Source organism: Castor canadensis, chromosome 2 (assembly GCF_047511655.1).
Source record: "Castor canadensis chromosome 2, mCasCan1.hap1v2, whole genome shotgun sequence".
Classification (NCBI taxonomy): domain Eukaryota; kingdom Metazoa; phylum Chordata; class Mammalia; order Rodentia; family Castoridae; genus Castor; species Castor canadensis.
Window position 1 is genome coordinate 37,956,933 of NC_133387.1, and position 22,653 is coordinate 37,979,585.

General features: G+C 37.5%; 1 long non-coding RNA gene and 1 pseudogene across 1 annotated transcript in view; one reads left to right on the top strand and one right to left on the bottom strand.

Moving 5' to 3' along the window:
• The window catches only part of LOC141417281 (uncharacterized), a 68,165-nt gene extending 47,731 nt beyond the window's left edge, over positions 1-20,434 (bottom strand). The window contains exon 1 of the long non-coding RNA XR_012441812.1: positions 20,242-20,434. This is a non-coding gene — a long non-coding RNA (uncharacterized lncRNA). The remainder of the gene's footprint in view (positions 1-20,241) is intronic.
• LOC109677143 (large ribosomal subunit protein eL33 pseudogene) lies at positions 11,472-11,782 on the top strand (annotated as a pseudogene).
• Positions 20,435-22,653: the final 2,219 nt, after the last annotated feature.

The window sequence follows — 22,653 nt, forward strand, 5'->3', positions numbered from 1 at the left end:
AATAAAATGCTGGAATGAATTTAATTGTATTAAGTAAAAGAGAGGCTATGAGTCTTTAAGGAACCTGGTGAAGGCTTATTTTGTAGAAAGCGAGTGCTGGAGTTCATCATAGTTTAGCAGTCATTATCTAAATCATGTAAGTGACTGCAAACTATCAAGGCCTTTATAACTATCAGAAACAGAAACACAAGCAAAATTTTCTCCAAATAATACAAAACTTAAAATTTACCTAAACCTCTTTCAAGAACACTATGCTTCCTTTCATAGATTTCCTGCTTCTTCCCTATCAAAATGTCCCCCTTTCATAATGACAATTAATATTATTAAAATAACCCACCAAGATGCAGCTCAGCTCTGTGATTTGCTCTTCCAAATGTCCTCATGATGACATTTGTATGGTACACCTTTGTTTTTTAATATTTCACATTTACTGGAGTATTAGGTTTTAGCAAAATAACAGTGTTTCATGTGCAATATAAAGTATATATTTTGCTGTTAGAAAATTCCAAATTTAGATAAGGTTGTTATGTATTAAACACAATGAAAGTTTCTAAGGATCCTGAAGAGCAGCTAGAATAGAAAAATTGTGTTCCACTTTCTTCTAGTGGTAGTGAATTCTATTTCCTCATATAGAGAACGAAAGACTAAAGGGGGCAGGGTGCATTTCATTTCTTTGAGGGAAAGACATTGGTCTGATGAATTTAAGGAGCTAACTTTCATATTCTTCTGATGAATATGAATAGTTTGTGACTATGAAATTAAATGTCATTTCTGTTCTGTACAAACAAATGTGTGCACTTGTTTTACTCAGTACTGACTTTCATTACATATTTTCCCACTTATGTGCTCTTCAGTGGTCTTCACAGAAGGGGACAGTAAATTTGTTTTAATTTCTTAATGGTGTGGTGAGTATGAGTGTGTAAACAAATGTCCTAGTACTTCTGTCTTAACAACACAAGCATAAAGGCACATATAGAATAAGATAACATTTAAGAGTAGGTAGAGAGGCACACAGAATAGAAAATTGATACGGTATAAAAATACATATAAATAGAAATCTGTCAGTATGTAAGAGAGAATGATACACTTTAAATGGAGCATGCAATTTTTGAAAGAATAAAGCTGTAAAATTTGGCTGTTCAGATTACTGCTAATTAGTTAATTTAAATATAAAAATTAACTACTGAATTTAAACTATTCCTTTATCTATTTTTTATATCTGTTGTTGATTTCCTGCAAAAGCAAAATGATCTTACAGTTATTTGATTGCTCTACACTTTGGGTGCTTTGTATAAAATATAATACAGTACAGATGTCAACTCAGGAACTAAATAGCACATATTTCTAAAGAACGATAAAAAATATGAACACTATAGAAACAATGGCACTGTAATTACTTTTTGCTGTGGAGTGAGGTTAGGCATTTATCCTTATAGAGTCCTAATACACTTAAAGTCAGCTCTGCCCCTGTGGTCTTTTTCCTTTTGCTGATAAATGCATTGTGTAGGTACCTTGTATGGCCACTATGGTATCTGAGGTCATTCTGTACCATTAGCACAAATGGTGTGAACAATAGTTTATATACCACTTAACTCCTTGGGAGAAACAGTTAACCTTGCTGGAGAGGACAGATCAGTCATGTATAGTTATTAAGGTCCAGAAGGTTTTGTTATACTCTAAACTACTTTTGTACAAGCACAGTATACTTCTGTAGGAGGCCCATTTAAACAGGAAAGCAAAAGAAGGAAGTATCACCTTCAGAATTTTTACAAAATATATGCATGGAATAGGTGATGGAAGTTTCTCAAAGATACATTTCATTAATGACACCTACACTGCAGAGGTGGCAAACATTTTCCCCTTCAGAAAGAGACTTTCTAAAAATATGTTAATGAATTAAGAAGAAAGGCTTTGCAGATATAAAAAGGCTTTTGAAAATTCTCAGCTCACTAAAAGGAATTCAATCTGATCACTTTGTTTAAAGATTTCAGAATTATCTTATTATTATGTTTTAAGTGATTGCTTTTGCTAAGAAATGGAAGTCCCTTATTAAATTTACTCCAGGTCATTACCAGACTTCATTTAAAATTAACTTCTAACCACTGCCCTTAGTAACTATGTATTTTTAATCTCAAGGGTCATCTGCTGGTGATATTCTTGAAAGGAATCAGCTGAGAATACCTAAGACCACCTCAAGCTTTCCCCCACTACTAATGAAACCATAAAGAGACTGTTTCCTTTTTTCCTGGCAAGTAAAAGATTTGAAGGAAAACAATCATGAATTTGTTTTTTATGTTGAGTAGTACCATGTTTCATGTCTTTTTTTCCTGAAAAATATAAAAAAATTCCTTTTAATATTTTACAGGTGCTGAATTTTTTTTTTTAATTCATGTGGAAAAGCATGAAATTAGCAACATTTTCAAAAAAGTTCAAGGTTTAGGAAGGCAGATGTTTGAAAAACCTTTCTTACACTCTCCATAAAACAGTAAATGCACTATTAACAAGCAAAAGTGCATTTACATGGCTTTTTCAAACAGTAGAAAAAAGAAATCAGTTTATCACCGCTGCTATTTAAATATCTTCTAACTGGCAAAATTAAACCATGTCTCTTTATTTATTTATTGCACTTGTAAAAAGATTTAATGGGGATGCGATTCCTTGAGGCTTTTACATATAACCCTTTCACAAAGAACAAAATTATACAGTTTGGCAAATGAACTACATTAGCTACATTTATTTAAATAATCACTATAGAGGAAACAATAAATCAACAACATTCTGCACAAAAAAAGTGTTTACAGAGTGTTTTGTAATTTGTTTTATCAAGGACACAGACTTTTTGCTCTTAGCTAATCTTGCTTCTAAGTCTATTATCACATCAACCATTAATGAGTATTTGCAATAGAAATTTAGCTGAGTCTTTAGAACAGAAAAGTAAAAACAACTTCCACCTTTATCACTGGTGCAGCTACTCTGAGACACATTCTTTTAATAAACATGTTGTCAGAGGTTCCTAATAACCTCAGAGACAATCAAAATTAAATGGCGGAGCTTTGTTAAAAGATGATTTGAATGGTCATAATCATGCAATTATCTCAGCCTCTCTATATTTCAAAGGACTCTGTCCATATCTGGGTCTATATCAGAAGGAAGTGAGTAGGGGGAGCTCAAATGCTGAACCTGTGATATATTCATAAATCAGGACTTCCAGAGCCTGTCACCGGAACCATAATGAGGGTCATTATTCAGGCAGAGTGTCAAAACTACTATCAAAGGACCTTCTCAGAATTACAATCATTCTGTTTCTTGTTAAATAAGCAATGTAGTACACAAAAATGGCAAACAAGGAGCAGGTCAATTTGATACCGTGTGAGGGCACCGAGATCTCTAGAGTAATTTACCCTCTGGGAATTTTGATGGCTGGTGAGATGAATTATACACACCCTCAAAAAGATTAATGGTAATAAAACCCCTGGAACATTTTCACCAAAAAAGCCCTACGAATTTCTCACAAGCAACTTCAGACACAAAGCTGGAAAAGAAATTATTCGTTTTGTTATTGTTATACTTGAAATTCCTTGAGGAGATACAAAATGTCAGCTTAGAAAATGGTCAGCTATCAGTGTACCAATAAAGGTTATAGATTTGATTAACACAACTTTGGGTCATTCAAAAGGCAAAAGTTTAAAATTGGAAAAGTTTCACTCATTTTGTCACAATATGTTATCATCATCCCTAAAGGTTATTGTAGACTTAAATGTTCACAAGCATGCACCCATATTCCCTAAGCTTACACAACACCTAAAACATCACATAGTGATAAGGGAAAGAAGCAATTGCGTGGACTTCTTATTTCTCAGGTAGACACAGTGATGTAATTGGGAAAAGATACTGAAATTGGGCTTATAAATGTATTTATTCTTTGTGTATCAGAAAGGCAGGTGGCCATCTTTTTTTTTTTCTTTTATTATTCATATGTGCATACAAGGCTTGGGTCATTTCTCCCCCCTGCCCCCACCCCCTCCCTTACCACCCACTCCGCCCCCTCCTTCTCCCCTCCACCCCCTCAATACCCAGCAGAAACTATTTTGCCCTTATTTCTAATTTTGTTGTAGAGAGAGTATAAGCAATAATAGGAAGGAACAAGGGTTTTTGCTGGTGGAGATAAGGATAGCTATACAGGGCATTGACTCACATTGATTTCCTGTGTGTGGGTGTTACCTTCTAGGTTAATTCTTTTTGATCTCACCTTTTCTCTAGTTCCTGGTCCCCTTTTCCTATTGGCCTCAGTTGCTTTTAAGGTATCTGCTTTAGTTTCTCTGCGTTAAGGGCAACAAATGCTAGCTAATTTTTTAGGTGTCTTACCTATCCTCGCCCCTCCCTTGTGTGCTCTCGCTTTTATCATGTGCTCAAAGTCCAATCCCATTGTTGTGTTTGCCCTTGATCTAATGTCCACATATGAGGGAGAACATACGATTTTTGGTCTTTTGGGGGTGGCCGTCTTTAAAATCAAATGGGTGGTAACTTCTATAAGTAAATCTTTCATCAATTTTCAGTCCTTGTCTTCTTTTGTCTTTATTCATATGTGTATATATTGTTTGGGTCATTTCTCCCCCCTGCCCCCTCCCTATCCCCCCACTCCCCTCACTTCCAGGCAGAACCTATTCTGCCTTTTCCTCCAATTTTGTTGAAGAGAAGACAAAAGCAATAATAAGAAAGACATAACATTTTTGCTAGTTGAGATAAGGATAGCTATACAGAGAGATTCCTAGCATTGCTTCCATGCACAAGTGTAATACAACCCGAATTGATTCATCTCCACCTGACCTCTTCATTACTTCCTGGTCACCTTCCCAAATGGACCTCTGTTGTTTTAAAGTTACTGTATTAGCTCCTCTGCAGTGGGGACATCAGACACTTTCAAATTTTGGGTTTCCTACCTAGCCCCATTCCTCCCTATGTACTCTCCCCTTAGCGTGTGACCCAAGTTCAACAACATTATTGCCTTTGGCCTAGATCTAAAGTCCGCCTATGAGGGAGGACATATGATTTTTGGTCTTCTGAGCCTGGTTCAGGATGATGTCCTCCAGTTCCATCCATTTATTTGTGAATGATCAGATTTCATTCTTCTTCATGGCTGAGTAAAATTCCATTGTGTATAAACATCACATTTTCTTAATACATTTGTCAGTAGTGGGGCATCTTGGTTGTTTCCATAACTTGGCTATTGTGAATAGCGCTGCAATAAACATAGGTGTGCAGGTGCCTCTGGAGTAACCTGAGTTGCATTCCTTTGGGTATATCCCCAGGAGTGGGATTGCTGGATCATATGGCAGATCTATGTTCAGATTTTTAAGAAGCCTCCATATTGTTTTCCAGAGTGGTTGCACCAGTTTGCATTCCCACCAGCAGTGTACAAGGGTTCCTTTTTCCCCACATCATTGCTAACACCTGTTGTTGGTGGTGTTGCTGATGATGGCTATTCTAACAGGGATGAGGTGGAATCTTATTGTGGTTTTGATTTGCATTTCCTTTATGGCTAGAGATAGTGAGCATTTTTTCATGTATTTTTTGGCCATTTGAATTTCTTTTGAAAAATGTTCTGTTTAGTTCAGTTGCCTATTTCTTTATTGGTTCATTGATTTTGGGAGAGTTTAGTTTTTTGAGCTCCCTGTATATTCTGGTCATCAGTCCTTTATCTGATGTATAGCTAGCAAATATTTTCTCCCACTCTGGGGGTAGTCTCTTCAGTTTAGAGACCATTTTTTTTGTTGTGCAGAAGTTTTTAATTTTATGAGGTCCCATTTGTCCATCCTTTCTCTTAGTTTCTGGGCTGCTGAGATTCTATTGAGGAAGTCTTTGTCTATACCTATTACTTCCAGAGTATTACCTTCTCTTTCATATACTAACTTCAGAGTTTCGGGTCTGATATTAAGGTCCTTGATCCACTTTGAGTTGATACTAGTAGAGGGTGATAATCATGAATCTAGTTTCAGTTTTTTGCAGGTAGATAACCACTTTTCCCAGTAACATTTGTTGAAGAGGCTGTCTTTTCTCCATCATATGTTTTTGGTGCCTTTGTCAAAAATAAGGTTGGCGTAGTTTTGTTGATTCATATCTGGGTCCTCTATTCTGTTCCACTGGTCTTCATGTCTGTTTTTGTGCCAGTACCATGCTATTTTTATTGCTATTGCTTTGTAATATAGTTTGAAGTTAGGTATTGTGATACCTCCAGCATTGCTCTTTTTGGTGAGTATTTCCTTGGCTAGTCACGGTTTCTTGTGTTTCTAAATGAATTTTAGGGTAGGTTTTTCAATCTCTGTGATGAATGTCATTGGGATTTTGATGGGAATTACATTAAACATGTAGATTGCTTTTGGTAGTATAGCAATTTTACTGTGTTGATTCTACCAATCCATGAGCATAGGAGATCTTTCCACTTTCTGTAGTCTTCCTTGACAGACCTGTCTTTATGCCCTCTGATCTGTAAATGCTTCAGCAAGCCAGACAAACAGGTCCTCAATTAGATTGAACAGTAAAATATGACTCTCTTTAAATAAGAGTTTGGGAAATTTTTATCTACTTGTTGAGAGCAGGAATTTATACAATCTTTTTGGAAGACAATTTGATAATGTAAATACAACATCTTAAAAATATTCATTCAAATTTGAATCTAAACTTCCACCTATAGATAATCTTCTGAAGAATATAATTATGTACAAACATAATAATCAGAAATAAAAAAATCTCATAATAAAAGATTAGCTAAACCTGGCATGTCAAAGTAGAATAAGGAAATACTATATGTTTACTGAAAAGACATTGTGAAACCTTTAAGATTATGAAGAAATGTTCGTTAAATATTACTAAGCAAACAAAGAAATTTAAAACAAAAATAAGGGTTGAATAATGTTAGCTGTACATAAGATATATGTACAATTTTTGTGTTTTGGGTATCAGTTAAAAACAATTTTAAAAAAATAAAATAATGTTGGGGAGCAAGAACTGGTAGCACAGCTTTGGAAAGAATGAGAACTTCTTGACAAAGATACGTGCATTTGGTTGTGGTTTCACCATTTATTACCTGTATAGCTTGGGACTACTCCATGTCCTTGAATCTACTTTTTTTGTTATAAAATGGAGATAATTCCATTCACACTGTTATCCATTTAGTACTTTATAGAATACTGAAATTTAACTAAGTATTGAAGTTAGATATATTTTAAAGAGTCATCAATGATTATTTTTCATTTAATTTCTCATTGATGTTCTTCATTTATTCAAAAGAATGTAGGAGGTCTATGTCTACTATGAAAACTAGAAATCCTGAAGCTTATCTTAAATACCAAGAAGACAGATTTATTTTTTTCCAAATATTCATAGGGCAACCTAAGCAAAGACAAAGCTAACCATTTGGTCAAGACCTCATTTCTACTCAAGCTTTTGTGTGTGGACATTGGAAGAATACTATTGAATCCTTTAACAACTCTCTGTCAAACTGAATATTCTATGACAATAACTCCTAGCTCATCTAGACTTACTCTTTAAGTAAATTGGCATCAATGAAATGATCAAATGCAAACCAATTATGTTCTGGCATCTTTTATCCAACTGTTTGGATTTAAATATCTATTAAATGGTGTTTGCATTTGAAGAAATGCTCTATTGTATGCAGAGGTACTCAATTATTTAGATTATACATTTGAATAAACTGTGCAGTGGAAGGACTACCCTTGTAATGTAGGACAATTACATTTTCCTTCATAGTTTACAGGTTATTAAACTAATATCAATTCGACCCACACTACCAGTTACTGGATTCTAACCTTTGCCTTTGAGACTCAGCTACTTTAAGGGTCTAGTTTCTACCCTAACAATTAGCAACCCATGTCAATCATTTCAAATTACACCAAATTATGCAAATTGGTTTTGGGAAAAGGATTGTATGAGAAGAGACCACAAAAATTTAATTTCAATAAAGATCATAGGTGAGATTTGTAGCTGCTTGAGGACTCTGAGCTATCTGTGCTTAATAAGCAGTGAGTCTCTTGTTTCAGAGTGGCTTTTCCTCACACATGCAGGTCAGCAAAAGGCTCAGGCTGTGCCTCCCTTCACATAGAAACATCGATTCAACCTCAACTGTGCACCTAGGAAAAGCAACTATGATTTCCTTTGTTACAATATCTTGACATAATTTCTGGAAAAAGGCTTTAGGTCATTAACACATGTGTTCATGATGATGTATACTGTTTAACAAATATAACAAACTATCATTTTAAAATTGTATCTTCACAGAATTCAACTTTCATAAAGACTGTTCAATGAGGTAATCTTTTATTTTTCACTTCATTATGCTTTTTTATTATAAAAATAATACCTGTTTATTATAACAAGACACAAAAGAACTGCTTTGCTCCTCAATTCTGACTACTCACCTGGGCAATAAATTTGGTGTGGATTTTTTTTTCCCTTTGCTTGTAAATGCAGGCATACATTTAAATATGCATATTTTATAAGATAGAATTGAAGAATTTCAGGGAACATGCAGCTATAGAAAACTGGTGACTTGATTTCCCAGTGTGATTTGTTTGGAACAATAGTTTTAATATTTTCTATTTGCATACATGCACTTTCTGTCACTTGTTTATATTTTCTACCTGGACGCAGAATGAATTTGAGGTGGCTGTTGGAGAGTCTTGATTGTTAAACTGTCTTTGTTTTAACAGATAAATTGAGGGTCAGAGAGGTTAAGTGGATACTCAGGATCCTACAGCGAGTTAATGGCATACAGGGGAGTCAGGCCAAGCAATCTTAATTCCTTGTTTAGTGCATTTTTCTTTAACCTTAACTGATTCTTATGCCAGGAGTAGGCAAAATGGATTTTTCACATCATATCTCCTTATGTTTCATTTAAATAATCCAAATTTGAGTTATTGTATTAATCTATGTCCCAACCCTTACAGAAATGTAAGAAGGCAAATATGTTTAACTTGTAATAAAATCTGAGTCTCTTCAGATCACAGACCATATCTGTTCATTTTAATAGATCTAGTGCTGATGATCACTTGTATGTGTCAACTTAGTGAGGCTATAGTACATGGTTACACAATCAAACACTACTTTAGGTGATGCTATGAAGGTATTTTATAGATGAGAGTAACATCTACAATCAAAGAACTTTATATAAAAGAGATTGTCTTGGATAATCTGAGTGGACCTGATCCCATCAGCTGAAAGTCCTGACAGCAGACTGAAGAAGTTTCCCCTAGACTGCAGCGTCAGCCACTATGTAGGGGTTTCTAGTTTGCTTCTCTTGACAATCTGCCACACAGATTATGGGTTTGCCCAGCCCAGTCCCCACCACTGCAAAAACTAAACCCCAACATAAATTAGTAATGTTTTGTCTTTTATATTATGTACATATAATATTATATACATAATAACTGGTACAGAAATCAGTGAATATTTTCTGTTGTCTGAATTGGTGAATGACCATGTTTTATTTCATAAAGTCTACATATTTCAATTTGAAGATTACAATGTTACTTGTTAGTTTATAAGTAATTCATTTTCTAATAAGTTTAAATGCATAAATATTGAAAAATAAAACTCCTTCATGACTTAGGAATTGAATACTTATTTTATTCCTCTTGTTAGGAAATACACCTTATTGTCTTTAATGAGCAAAGTGGACTAGTTTCCTTTGTTACAGAAATGTGCAAAGAGAAGAATCTTGAAAAATAATATTTGTAGGAAAGTCTGCACATTTCTATAATCTATTCTCAGTTACTGAAGAAGAACTTGGTTAAAACTCCCTAGACCATTATGAATCCCTTGTTTTAACTCTCTAGTGCTGTAAATAATGAAAGAGCAATCTCCTCTGAGCATTGTATTGACTGTGGTATCTCTTTGAAGTTCAGACTTGGCATATCAGCTACTCAGATCTTGTTCTTTCACTAATTAAAATCCCTATATATTTTTTGATGAGGTGAGGATGTTCAAATTTTTCCTAGTTATAACACAATCGACTGACTTGGTAACTGATCAACCGTCCCTTAGTTGTAGGGACAATAATAAAATAATGTCATTATCACAACCAAGCAAATAAACAAGTACTCCTTCTTTATGGCTGAGAGAAGGATAATACAGATCAAGGGTTTTCATACAGTTGATCAAATATAGAGTTGGTTTTTTTTTAAGGGATTCCAATGTCATATGGTTTTCAACTTAGAAAATATATGACTCCACATAAAATCCCTCTATATTCATGAATGAAAGAACTTCTGACAAATAAAAGACTATGTGCACATCACATCTTTCACAATATAGTTATTTGCATTTCCAATGGATGCTGACTGCATATCACAGTCAGGTAGTGGCAGAAGACAGGTGTGCTGGAGATTACTCTGATTCATAATGCATGTAACTCGAGGTACAGGGTGTGGACATCAGACTACATAAGACTGTTTATCAGAAATGTTCTGGGACAGCAAAACATTTAGGTAAACAAAATTTTATATAATCAAGGGAATTGCAGAGTAATTGATTCAATTCTGGAGATATAAACTAGACGTGGGTAGGAGGTAGTTTTGAATAGCAGATTTAGGATCTGTGAAGCTTTAATACATAAGTACAGGGATCCCACATTTCATTAGCAACATTAATGTTTGCATTTTAAACACATCAAATAAGGTTATCTAGAATCATTTAGGTAGTCCCACAGATGGTGAAAAATTTAAGACATAAATATTCACATATTTAATAAACAGTGCTTTAATTTCTTTTGAGGCTAAATACTGGTCACGATGAAAGGAGGAATCTGTCAGTATGTGGGAATTTAAGATCTACTGTAGGTTCCCCAAATTCCTGTGCTAGTCTTCCAATATTAAAAACATTCTTCATACAACCTAAGATTTATACATAATTACTCATTTGGCACTTCAGTTTTTCCTATTTATTTCTGGTCTAGAAATCCAGATGGAACCATGTGAATGTTAATATGTGATTGATAATTACTTCTCTGATGGATTTCCTGACAAACTTAGAGTTTTCTGATCTTCACTCTACTTCTGTAATGAATGTCCTCAAAGTCTGTAGCTACAGATTAATCAGAAAATATCAGCTCAATTCAAATTGTACAACACTCTTTAAAATACCTGGCAAACACTTCAAAAGAGTGTCAAGGTCATGAAAAACAATGAGTGACTAGGAAATTGTCACACATTGGAGGAGACAAAGGGAATGGTGATCAAATGTACAGTGTAGTCCTGGATGAGATCTTGGAGCAGCAAAACAACTGGATGGGAAACTGGCAAAATCTGAATAAAGTTTTAAATGTAGTTAATGATATTGAATCAATACCATTGACAAGTGTACAATACTTATAAAATGCTAACATTATATGACGCCCAGTAAAGAGTATACAGAAAGGCTGCAGAGCCCTTCTAAGAACAGGACTTCTAAATGCAAATATGTCTGGAAGGTGAGGGTTCAGGGGCAGTTTTGGTGGCTATAAGTGGGGTCTCTGGAACCAAAGGAAGCACACAGCTTTTCATAAAATTGAAGGTGTTTATGTCTGTGATGAATCCAAATTCTACTTGGGCAAGAGATATGCTTATGCGTACAAAGCAAAAGCAACACCAACAAAACTAGAGTAATATGGGGAAAGGTCACTCGTGTCCATGGAAACAGTGGCATGATTGGGGCCAAATTTCAAAGCAACCTTCCTGCTAAGGCCATCAGACACAGGATTTCTGTAACATTGTAGCCCTCAAGAATTTAAACTAATGAAAAATAAATAAAGTGAACTTGTGCTTGTATTTTTTTTTTAAAAAAAGAGTATACAGGAATACTATTTGCAAAATTCTATAAATAAAGTTTTTTTCAAGATTAAAATTTTTAAAGCTTGATTCTTTAATGTACATAGATGCAACAATCTGCAATAAAATATTGGCAAACTGAATTCAACAGCATACCAAAAAGATCATACACAATAATCAAGTTGGTTTCATTCCAGGGATGCAGGGATAGTTCAACATATGCAACCCATTAAATGTAATACAGCTTATTAACAAAAGCAAAGACAAGAACCACATGATCATCTCAATAGACACAGAAAAAAGCCATCAACAAAATTCAACATCCTTTCATGTAAAAGATATGATGAAATAAGGAATAAAAAGAATGTACTTCAATGTAACAAAGGCTATATACGACAAGCCTATTGCCAACATCATACTAAATGGGGGAAAACTGAAACCATTTCCTCTAAAGTCAGGAACAAGACAGGGTGTCCATTCTTTCCACTCTTAATCAACATAGTTTTAGAATTCTTAGCCAGAGCAATAAGATAAGAAGAAGAAATAAGAGGAATGTGAACTGGAAAGAAAGTAGTCAAACTATCCCTATTTTCAGATGACAAGATCTTATATGTAAAAACCCAAAAAACTTCACCAAAAAACTCCTGGACACCATAAATAGCTTCAGCAAAATAGCAGGTTACAAAATCAATTTACAAAAATTAGTAGCCTTTCTATATACCAAAAATGAACAGACAAAAAGAAAGATAAAAATAATTCCATTTACAATAGCCTCAAACAGTATATAATACCTAGAAATAAATTTAGCAAAGGATAAGAAAGACCTCTACAAGAAAAACTATAAACCACTGAAGAAAAAATTTAAAGAAGACTACAGAAGATGGAAAGATACCACAAGCTCATGGATTGGTAGAATCAATATTGTGAAAATCGTTATATTACCAAAAGCAATCTACATGTTCAATACAATCTCCATTAATTCCTGTGACATTCATCACAGAGATTGAAAAATCAACCTGAAACTTCATCTGGAAGGACAAAAGACCATGAATAGCCAAGGCAATACTGAACAAAAAGAGCAATGCTAGAGGTATCACAATACCCAACTTCCAACTACACTACAGAGCCATAGCAATAAAAACAGCATGGTACTGGCACAGAAACCAATATGAAGACCAATGGAACAGAATAGAGGACCTGGATATGAATCCACACAGCTACATCCACCTGATTTTTGACAAATGTGCCAAAAACATATCATGGAGAAAAGAAAGTCTCTTCAACAAATGTTGCTGGGAAAACTGGGTATCTGCATGTAGAAAACTGAAACTAGATTCATGTCTCTCACCTTGTACAAATATCAACTGAAAGTAGATTAAGGACCTGAATAAAAGACCTAAAACTTTGAAGCTAGTATAGGAGAGAGCAGGGAATACACTGGAATTAATAGGCATAGGAAATGACATCCTAAATAGAACTCAAATGCTCAGCAACTAAGAGAAAGGATTGACAAATGGGATTACATGAAATTTTAAAAGTTCTTTACAACAAAAGAAATGGTCACTAAATTGAAGAGGCTGCCCACAGAAAGGGAGAGAATCTTTGTGAGCTATAAAACTGATGAGGGATTAATAACCAGAATATACAGGGAGCTTAAAAAACTAAACTTCCCCAAAAACAATGACCCAAGTGAACTGAACAGAGCTATTTCAAGGGAAGAAGTCCAAATGGTTAAAAACAAAATGAAGATATGCTCAACATCCCTGGCCATAAAAGGAAATAAAAATCAAAACCATTTTAAGATTCTACCTCACTCCTGTTAGAATAGCTACCATCAAGAACACAACAACAAATATTGGTGAGGGTATGGAGAAAATGGAACCCTCAAGCACTGCTATGAAAACATGTATGAGTACAACTGCTATGGAAAACAACATGGAGTTTTCTCAAAAAACTAAAAACAGAACTGACATATGACCTAGCAATTCCATTCCATGGGATATACCCCAAGGAATGTAAATCAGGTTACAATAAAGGCACCTGCATACCCATGCTTATTGCAGCATTATTCACAATAGCTAAGCTATGGAAACAGCCAAGATGTCCCACTACTGATGAATGGATTAAGAAAATGTGGTATTTATATATAGAATGTTACTTAGCCACAAAGCAGAATGAAATTTTGTCTTTTGAAGGTAAATGGATGGAACTGGAGAACATCATCTTAAGTGAAGTTAATCAGGTTCAGAAGGCCAAAAGCTGCATGTTTTCTCTTGTATGTGGAATAAAGATCTAAAACAAAAATAGCAATATTATGAAAAACAAGTCACACTAAGTGGAGGTCACATATGAGAGGGGTAGTGTAAAAGAAGGAAGTCAAGAAGGTGAATATGATTGATGGACTTTCTATGGAAGAATGAATAGAGAATTTTTAAATCCTTAGAAGCCACCATAAAGAGGAGAATAAAGTAGAAAGAAGAAAAATAGAGGAGATAAACCAATTCTGAAACCCCCATAAACAAACCAAAAGCTTTTTTCTTTTTTCAGATACCTGTGGCAGTATCACAAGATAGACACCAGAGGGATTTGGAGAGTAAAAGCTCCTGAAATCAAATAAGCCAACAACAAAAATTGACAAAACCATCCTAACTGGGAAGTTATAAATACTGGCCCAAAGAGAATAAATTCCCATAAAAGGTTTGAGAAGGCCCTAGAATCTCTGGATGGTTGATGAGCGAAGGCCATTTCCTATAAAAAGCCAGTCCATAAAGACTGGCAGAGCTGGTTGTTTTCTTAAATACAAAGATCCCAGAAAAAAAACTAAGACGGTATACAAAGAAACAAGAAAGCATGACCAAAGCAGCAAACTAAAGAACTGAATATCTATGAATTATGTGAAAAAAATTTCAAAATAATCAGCTTACAGTATGTAAATGCTCTCAACGACTAGGTAAAAGCATGAACTATTCTGAAGAGAAATCAATGAGGAAACTAATTCTCAAATGCTTGAATATTGAATGTTGGAGATGAAAGAGTGAATGGGAAAAATATTAAGAAATAATGAGTGAAAATTTTGCAATTTGTTGAAAACAGTAACGTTGATACTCAAGAATCTTTGCAAATCCATTTAGGAAAAATACAAAGACAACTCCTAAAGACATATTAAACTGTTGAAACATAAAAAGGAAAAATCTTAAAAGCGTTAAAAGCAAACTGATACTCTATTTATAAGGGAACAATAATTTTAATTTTAGCTGACTTAGAAACTACAGGGATGGAAAGCAGTTGAAAACATCACTAAAATAATGAAAGTCAAATCTGTGACCACCATATCTCTATATCCAGCAAAATTATCCTGCCAGACTGAAAGTGAAATATAAATTTATTTTCAAAGAAAGTAAAACTAAGATAATTAATTGGCAGCAGACACGAACTAAGAAAAAATGTTAGAAGAAATTTCTGGAGTTGCATGACAAATAATTTATATTCTGCTTAATTACAATAAATGACTAAATTTGGAGATCAATTTTAAACTGTTATAGTCCCTTATTTATTAACTATAATGTTAACATTAATGCTAATGCAATGTGATCTCACTATGTGTAATATATTACTTACCTGACATGCAATATCTTGTGTAATCCTTCCAACCTAGGTCTGATTCAGTATTGCAGTTCCAGTTTTTATAGATGAGGAAAATAATCTGTTTTGTTCGATAAATTTTCCAAAGACAAACTCCTAAGTGGTAGGGTTATGCTTCTAGACTTACCGCTTTCACTCTGTATCCAATGTTCTTCACTTCTGCTTTCTAGTCCACTTATGATGATCAAATAAATATTAGCACCGAGGCTACATATTTATTAAGAAATCTTAGAAATCCATTTATTATTGCAATTGGTAACTGTCTTTCTACTTTGAGAATTAAACCTATAGCATGAGTCATTTGTTAGGTTTTTTACTGTAAATTTTGGATAATTAAGGCAAAAAAGTAATAGGTTCCAATTTTAAAAAATATTTTCTCAAACTATGAAGAAAACTAGAGGTCATATGTAACTGTGTGGGTAAACCATTTTAACAAGTGGACCAGTTAGGCTCAGATTATTGAAGAACTATGGCACATTATTGTTTGCCTGTTCAGCATTTTGTGTTTTCTATGCCACCAATTACATCTTTTTACATATATATTCTTGAAATTATGATAGCCATTTTTTTACACTGATGCTTACCTCATGATGTATTAGTACCAGCTAGAAATGAGTTGCTAGGAATTAGAACATCTATGTTTTCTATTTCAGTGCAAAAAAATGACTATAATAATTTAGAAGACAAAGTAAAAATGTTTTTATACAATCAAATGTAAGTTATTATCAGCTTAAAATAGCCTGATATAAGTACAAGATGGGCATGTAAGTTTTATAGTAATCATAAAGCAAAAATCTAATGTATAAAATATAAAAAGCATGAAGACAAAGCATACCTCTAGAAAAAAATCAAATAATCACACAGAAAGATAGAAAGAGAGGTAGAAAGGAGAAGATGTATAATAAAAATTTAACATAATGCCAATAGTAAGTCCTTACTTATCAATAATTACCTTTGATGTAAATGCATTAAATTCTGCAATCAAAAGACATACACAGGCTGAATGGATAACAGAACAGGACTCAACTATATTCTCACAGAAGATTTGCTTCATGTTTAAAGAAACATATACACTGAAAGTGGAAAATCAGAAAAAAATTCCATGCAAGTAGCAAAAGAAATGAGGGGTAGCTATAAGTAGATGAGAAAAAATAAAGTCAAAAAATAAAATATGATAAAGACCATCATTTCCTTCATAATGATGAAGGGATAATTCATCAAGAAGATATAACAATTGTAAATATATATGCATCCAACATTGGAACACTTAAACATAAAACACAAATTCTAATAGATCTGAAGAGAGAAACAGACAACAATATAATAACAGTTAAGTGTTAGGTCTCTGGCATCCATAGGGTGGGCAGAAAGTCCCAAGGCTATGCTATCTTTAACCAAGCCCCCTGAAGTAATATAACTGCTTGTAAAATTCCCCTGCTTGAAAACCTCAACAAGTTCCTGTTTTTCAACTTGAGGTACATGTCAACACGTTCTATCTATCTGGTGATCACTGACCATCAGGGCCCAACTACATGGCTGTTCTCTGAAATAGATACCCTCCCGCCTTTGATGGATGGTCCCTCCTATAAAGTCCACAACCCAATCTACCCAGGCTGCTGCACTCTGAACCCAAGAGAGTCAACCTGGCAATCTGTGCCCCAGTAAATCTTTATTTCAACACGTGGTGCCATCTCTGTTTGGCAGTTCCTTACATCTGGTGCTGAAACCAGGGAGAGGTTAACAGGACACCCCTGCCCTGGGCTAGTCCCTTGGCTTTTGTGTCCTGCCCTCTCCTGGACCCAGACTGCTGAATTGACCCCACCTGTTTAAGGACTCCACATCTCGGACCCTGTTGGCTTCCGGGCTCTCCCATCCATCACTAGCCTCTCTTCTACCAGACTCCACCTAATTTTCCCCTCTCCTGGGACTTGATAAGTGTCACCTTCTCAGGGCTGCCTGTTCTAGTTTCTCTCAGAAATCATAGTGCTACATCAGGTACACCTCCTATGCTTGCTGGGGCACCCACCACTTAGCACAGGGAGCCTGGCTAACAGGTTGGGCTTTCTCTATGGGTGGTGACCCAGGCCAGGGACACCTACCTCAGGGAATCCACGCTGGTGACACTTCTCCCTCTCTCTCTCCCTCTCTCTTTCTCTTATTCTCACTCTCTCTCTGTCTCTCTCTCTGTCTCTCTCTCTCTCTCTCTCTCTCTTGCTCTCCCTCTCTGTCTTCCTTTTCTCTGCCTAGAGTGAGGGCTCGACAGTCCCCTCCAGCTTACTTTGACCAAATGGCAACTGGACAATTCTGCTTTCCTTGCCTGAGTCACATAAAGGAGGCTAGATCTTGACCTAGCTCTACATTGGCCTGATGAGTAAACTCACCGAGGCACCTACCTCTCTCACACTTTCCCACTCTCCCTCTCTCTTTCTCTCATTCTCACACACTCTCTCTTTCTCTTATTCTCACACTCTATCTCTCTCTTATTCTCACACTCTATCTCTCTCTTATTCTCTCTCTCTCTCTCTTTCTTTTCTTCCAACTTCACCATGAGAACTACATGCTCTAAATTTGATAGCTCTACTCCCTTGGGATGTCTTCTCCACTCACTTGGGGACCTCGGTCTCCAACAGGATATTAAACCCAAGTGATTAATCTTTTACTATAATACCATTTGGCCTCAATACAAATTAGATGATCAGTCCCAATGGCATGAAAACCACACTTTTGACTTCCACACCCTTACTGACTTGGACAACTTCTGCCACCTCATTGGCAAATGATCCGAGCTCCCATATGTCCAAGCTTTTTTCTATCTTCAATCTCGACCCTCCCTTATTAAATCTTGCCACATCTTCCAAATTCTTCTCACCCGTGACAAACCACCCTCAAAGTCTGTTTCTCCTTCCCACTGATCACCCTTTAAAAGATTCCTCCCTTACTTGTAACCTCACTGACTCAGTCCACCTACCTCCCAGCTCCTCTTCTCGCCAACCATCTACCCTGACGTTTTCTACCCCATTCTCTCACTGCTCTGACCCACTACCTCCCTCATCCCCCGCCAGCTCATTTAAACCCCTACCACTGTATTCCCCTTCCATGGTGGTCACTATTGACCCTGCACCATCAGCTCCCCTGAATCTACAACTTCCCCAACCCCTCCTACGCCCTTTCTCTTCTCCTCCAGCATCTCATACACACTCCCACACCTCCTCCCAAACCCGGTCAGCCCATCTGTACCCCCTCTGGGAGGTGGCAGGAGCTGATGGTATTATCAGGGTCCATGTGCCCTTTTCTATGACTGATCTCTCACAGATAGAAAAAAAGCTTTGCTCCTTCTCTAATGACGCAGCTTCCTACATTAAAGAATTCGAATATCTAACCCAAGCATATGACATGACCTGGCATGACATTTATGTCATCCTTTCCTTTATCCTAAATTTGGATGAAAAGGAAAGAGTTTGGCTGGTGGCCCAGGTACACGCTGATGATGTACATTGCACTGATCTCACTCTCCCGGTGGGATCTCCAGCAGTGCCACGTGAGGACCCACATTGGGGCTATCAAGATCCCTCCATGCTGGCTGCCCAAAATTATATGCTCACCTGCCTCCTTGTGGGGCTACAATCTGCTTCCCACAGGGCAGTTAATTTTGATAAGCTTAGAGAAGTTATCCAGCATCCAACTGAAAACCCCGCTGACTTTTTGGGATGCCTGACAGAAACCCTAACCCACTATACTAAACTTGACCCTTCCTCAAGGGCAGGGATGCTTATTCTCAACTCCCATTTTATTTCCCAGTCCTCCCTTGATATTCAAAAGAAACTGAAACAGGCAGAAGATGGTCCTCAAAGCCCCCAAGGAGATCTTGTGAAAATGGCATTTAAGGTATTCAGTGAGAATCAACTGCCCCTGTTTGCCTCCACAAGATAGGTCAGTCTCCCATCCCATTCCCACCATACTGAAGTCCTCATGAACCTCTTGGGCCTGGCTGCAGAAGATTGACACTGGGACCTCCCCCCCACACACCCAAGATCACTTTGGGGGAGCCCAGGGTAACCGTCCAAGTAGCAGGTAGGCCAATTTCATTCTTAATAGATATGAAGGCCACTTATTCTGTGCTACTTAACTTTTCAGGTAAGCTTTATCCTTCACAGATCTCTGTGGTGGGGGTGGATGGGTCTCCTCCACCAGCCAAAAGCTACTAGTCTACTCTCATGTCATATATCAGGTTTTCCCTTTACACATTCTTTCCTTATCCTGCCCTCGGGCCCCACTCCTCTGTTGAGAAGGGACCTTCTTTCCAAATTTCACTTCACCTTTTCCATTAGACCCCTGTCCACCACACCAGACCACTCCCATATCCCTTTTTTGATGGTATTTAGCAACTGTCATCTTTCACCGGCCCCAAACTTTCCCTTTGCCCTCTGATTTTGTTGATACAACTGTCTGGAATATCTCCTCCCCCTCTGTCACTTCCCACCATACACCAGTCATGATATATCTCAAAGACCCTAACTCACACCCAAGTAGACCTCAATACCCTATCTCTCTTAAACATAGGTGGGACTTAAAGCCCTTCATTGACAAGCTCCTACATAAGGGAATTCTTAGGCCTACACATTCTTCACTTAACACCCCTATCCTCCCTGTCCTAAAACCTGACGGGTCATATAGACTGGTTCAAGACTTAAGAATCATTAACTCAGCTATAATTCCTACCCATCCCGTGGTTCCCAATCCCTACATGCTACTATCTCACATCACCACAAACACCACTTACTTTTCTGTGCTTAAGCTCAAGGATGCCTTCTTCACTATCCCCTTCCATCCAGATTGTCACAATCTCTTTGCATTTACTTGGGAGGATCCAGCTTCAGGACTGGCCCAACAGCTAACTTGGACAGTCCTCTCCCAAGGTTTCTGGGATAGCCCCCACTTCTTTGGCCAGGCTCTGGCATGGGACCTATCCACCCTTGACCTCCAACCTAGCACTCTGTTCCAGAATGTAGATGATCTCCTCCTCTGTAGTCCAACCCTCACTGGCTTTCAAAACCACACTGTCTTATTACTCAATTTCTTAGCACAACAGCGCTACCATGTTTCACCCTCAAAAGCTCAACTCTCCCAGCCTCAGGTAAAATACCTGAGCCTTCTCCTTACACCAACTTCCAGAACAATTATGGTAGGTCATAAGGCCCACATAAGATCATTAATGGTCCCCTCTACGAAAGGAGAAGTACTTTCCTTCCGAGGTCTGGCTGGCTATGTCAGGTCATGGATTCCCAATTTTGCTCTCTTGGCCCAGCCTCTCTATGAGGCTGCAAGGGGCCCTATAACTGAGCCTCTTGACCTGGCCAAACCCATTAAAACTCCCTTTCTCAAACTCCAACAGGCCCTCCTTCAGGCCCCAGCTCTCTCTCTCTCCCAAATCTAGAAGACCCAAACTATATGTTACTGAATGAAGAATAATGGTCTTAGGAGTGCTAGGACAGATGAAGGGTCCCACCTTTGTCCCTGTAGCCTACTTATCCAAACAGCCTGACCTGGTTATCAAAGGCTGGCAGCCCTGCCTGTATGCTTTGGCTGCAGCAGCTCTGCTAACCCAGGAAGCCTCCAAACTCACCTTTGGGAGACCCACAACTGTCTGGTCCCCCACCGATTGACTGACCTCCTGTCCCTCCACTGTCTCTCCAACCTGTCTCCCTTGAGATTACAGCTTTTCCATCTCACTTTTATAGAAAATCCAGAGGTTACCCTACAGACTTGCCCTCCCCTTAATCCTGCCACCTTGCTTCCTGATGGCATGCCCTTAGCATACTCCTTCTTAGAAACTCTTACATACTGTCAACCTCATCTATCCTGTTCACTCCTACCTGATTCTGATGTCTCCTGGTTCATAGATGGCAGCTGCTCACCAGACTCAGAGGGCAAGAGACGTGCAGGCTATGCTGTAGTGTCCCTTACGGAAGTTATTGAATCTAGCCCTCTCCCTTGGGATACCACTTCTTAAAAGGCAGAATGTATAGCTCTAACCAGAGCCCTCACTTTAGCTAAAGACAAAAAAGCCAACATTTACACTGACTCCAAATATGCTTATCACATTATACATCACCATGCAGTCTTATGGGAAGAAAGGGGCATCCTCACCACTAAGGGAACTCCCATTACCAATGAGTCACTAATCCTTAAACTACTCAAAGCCTCCTACCTACCTGCTAAGGTGGCAATTATCCATTGCAAGGGACACCAACCAGAAACAATAGAAATAGCCCAAGGTAATGGCTTTGCAGATAAGGAAGCAAAGAGAGCCAGCACCCAGACTCCTCCCTTGGTAACCTCCCCGAGAGTCAGTCCGACATATACCCCAGAAGAGAGAACAAAATTCACCAACTTGGGAGCCACATCAGGATCACAGGGATGGCTCCTCATGAATGAAAAGTTTATCCTTCCCAGCTCACAGGCGGAACAAATCCCAAAGGGCATCCACAAAACCTTTCACATTGGCACTAAGCTGTTTCTTCGTTTTCTCCGACCCTTATTCTTTCACTCTTCACTCACCTCTCTTATAACTAAAATTACTCAGGAATGCCCCACCTGTGCCCAGGTCTCTACTCAGGGCAGTCTCAAACCACCCCCAACCTTCTCAGCCCACCAGCTCTGGGGCTCTATACATGGAGAAGACTGCAGGTTGATTTTATCCACATGCCAGCCCCAAAAAAACTTAAGTATCTATTAACTTTGGTGGACACCTTGTCAAGGTGGGTAGAAGTCTTTCCTACTACAGGGGAATCTGCTGAAGTGGTAGCTACCCATCTAATCAAGGACATTATCCTCTGATTTGGACTACCCCAGACCCTACAGTCAGATAATGGCCCAGCATTTAAGATGACCCAAATTGTCTCCTCCACTCTAGGAGTAATAATGAATTTACATATTCCTTATTAGCCCAGTCCTCAGGAAAAGTGGGAAAAATGAATGGAATAGTTAAAGGACATTTAAAAAAGTTGTTCATCGATCTCCACTTACCCTGGACCCAGCTCTTGTCACTGGTACTGACTTGGATCAGGGACACCCCCTGAGGCCCCTCTTTCTTAAGTCCTTTTGAAATCATGTATGACTTCCCCTTTTTCTTGGATAATCTGCCCCCGACAGACCCAGCCCCTCTGGCTGACTATCTACCTTAACCTTCTAA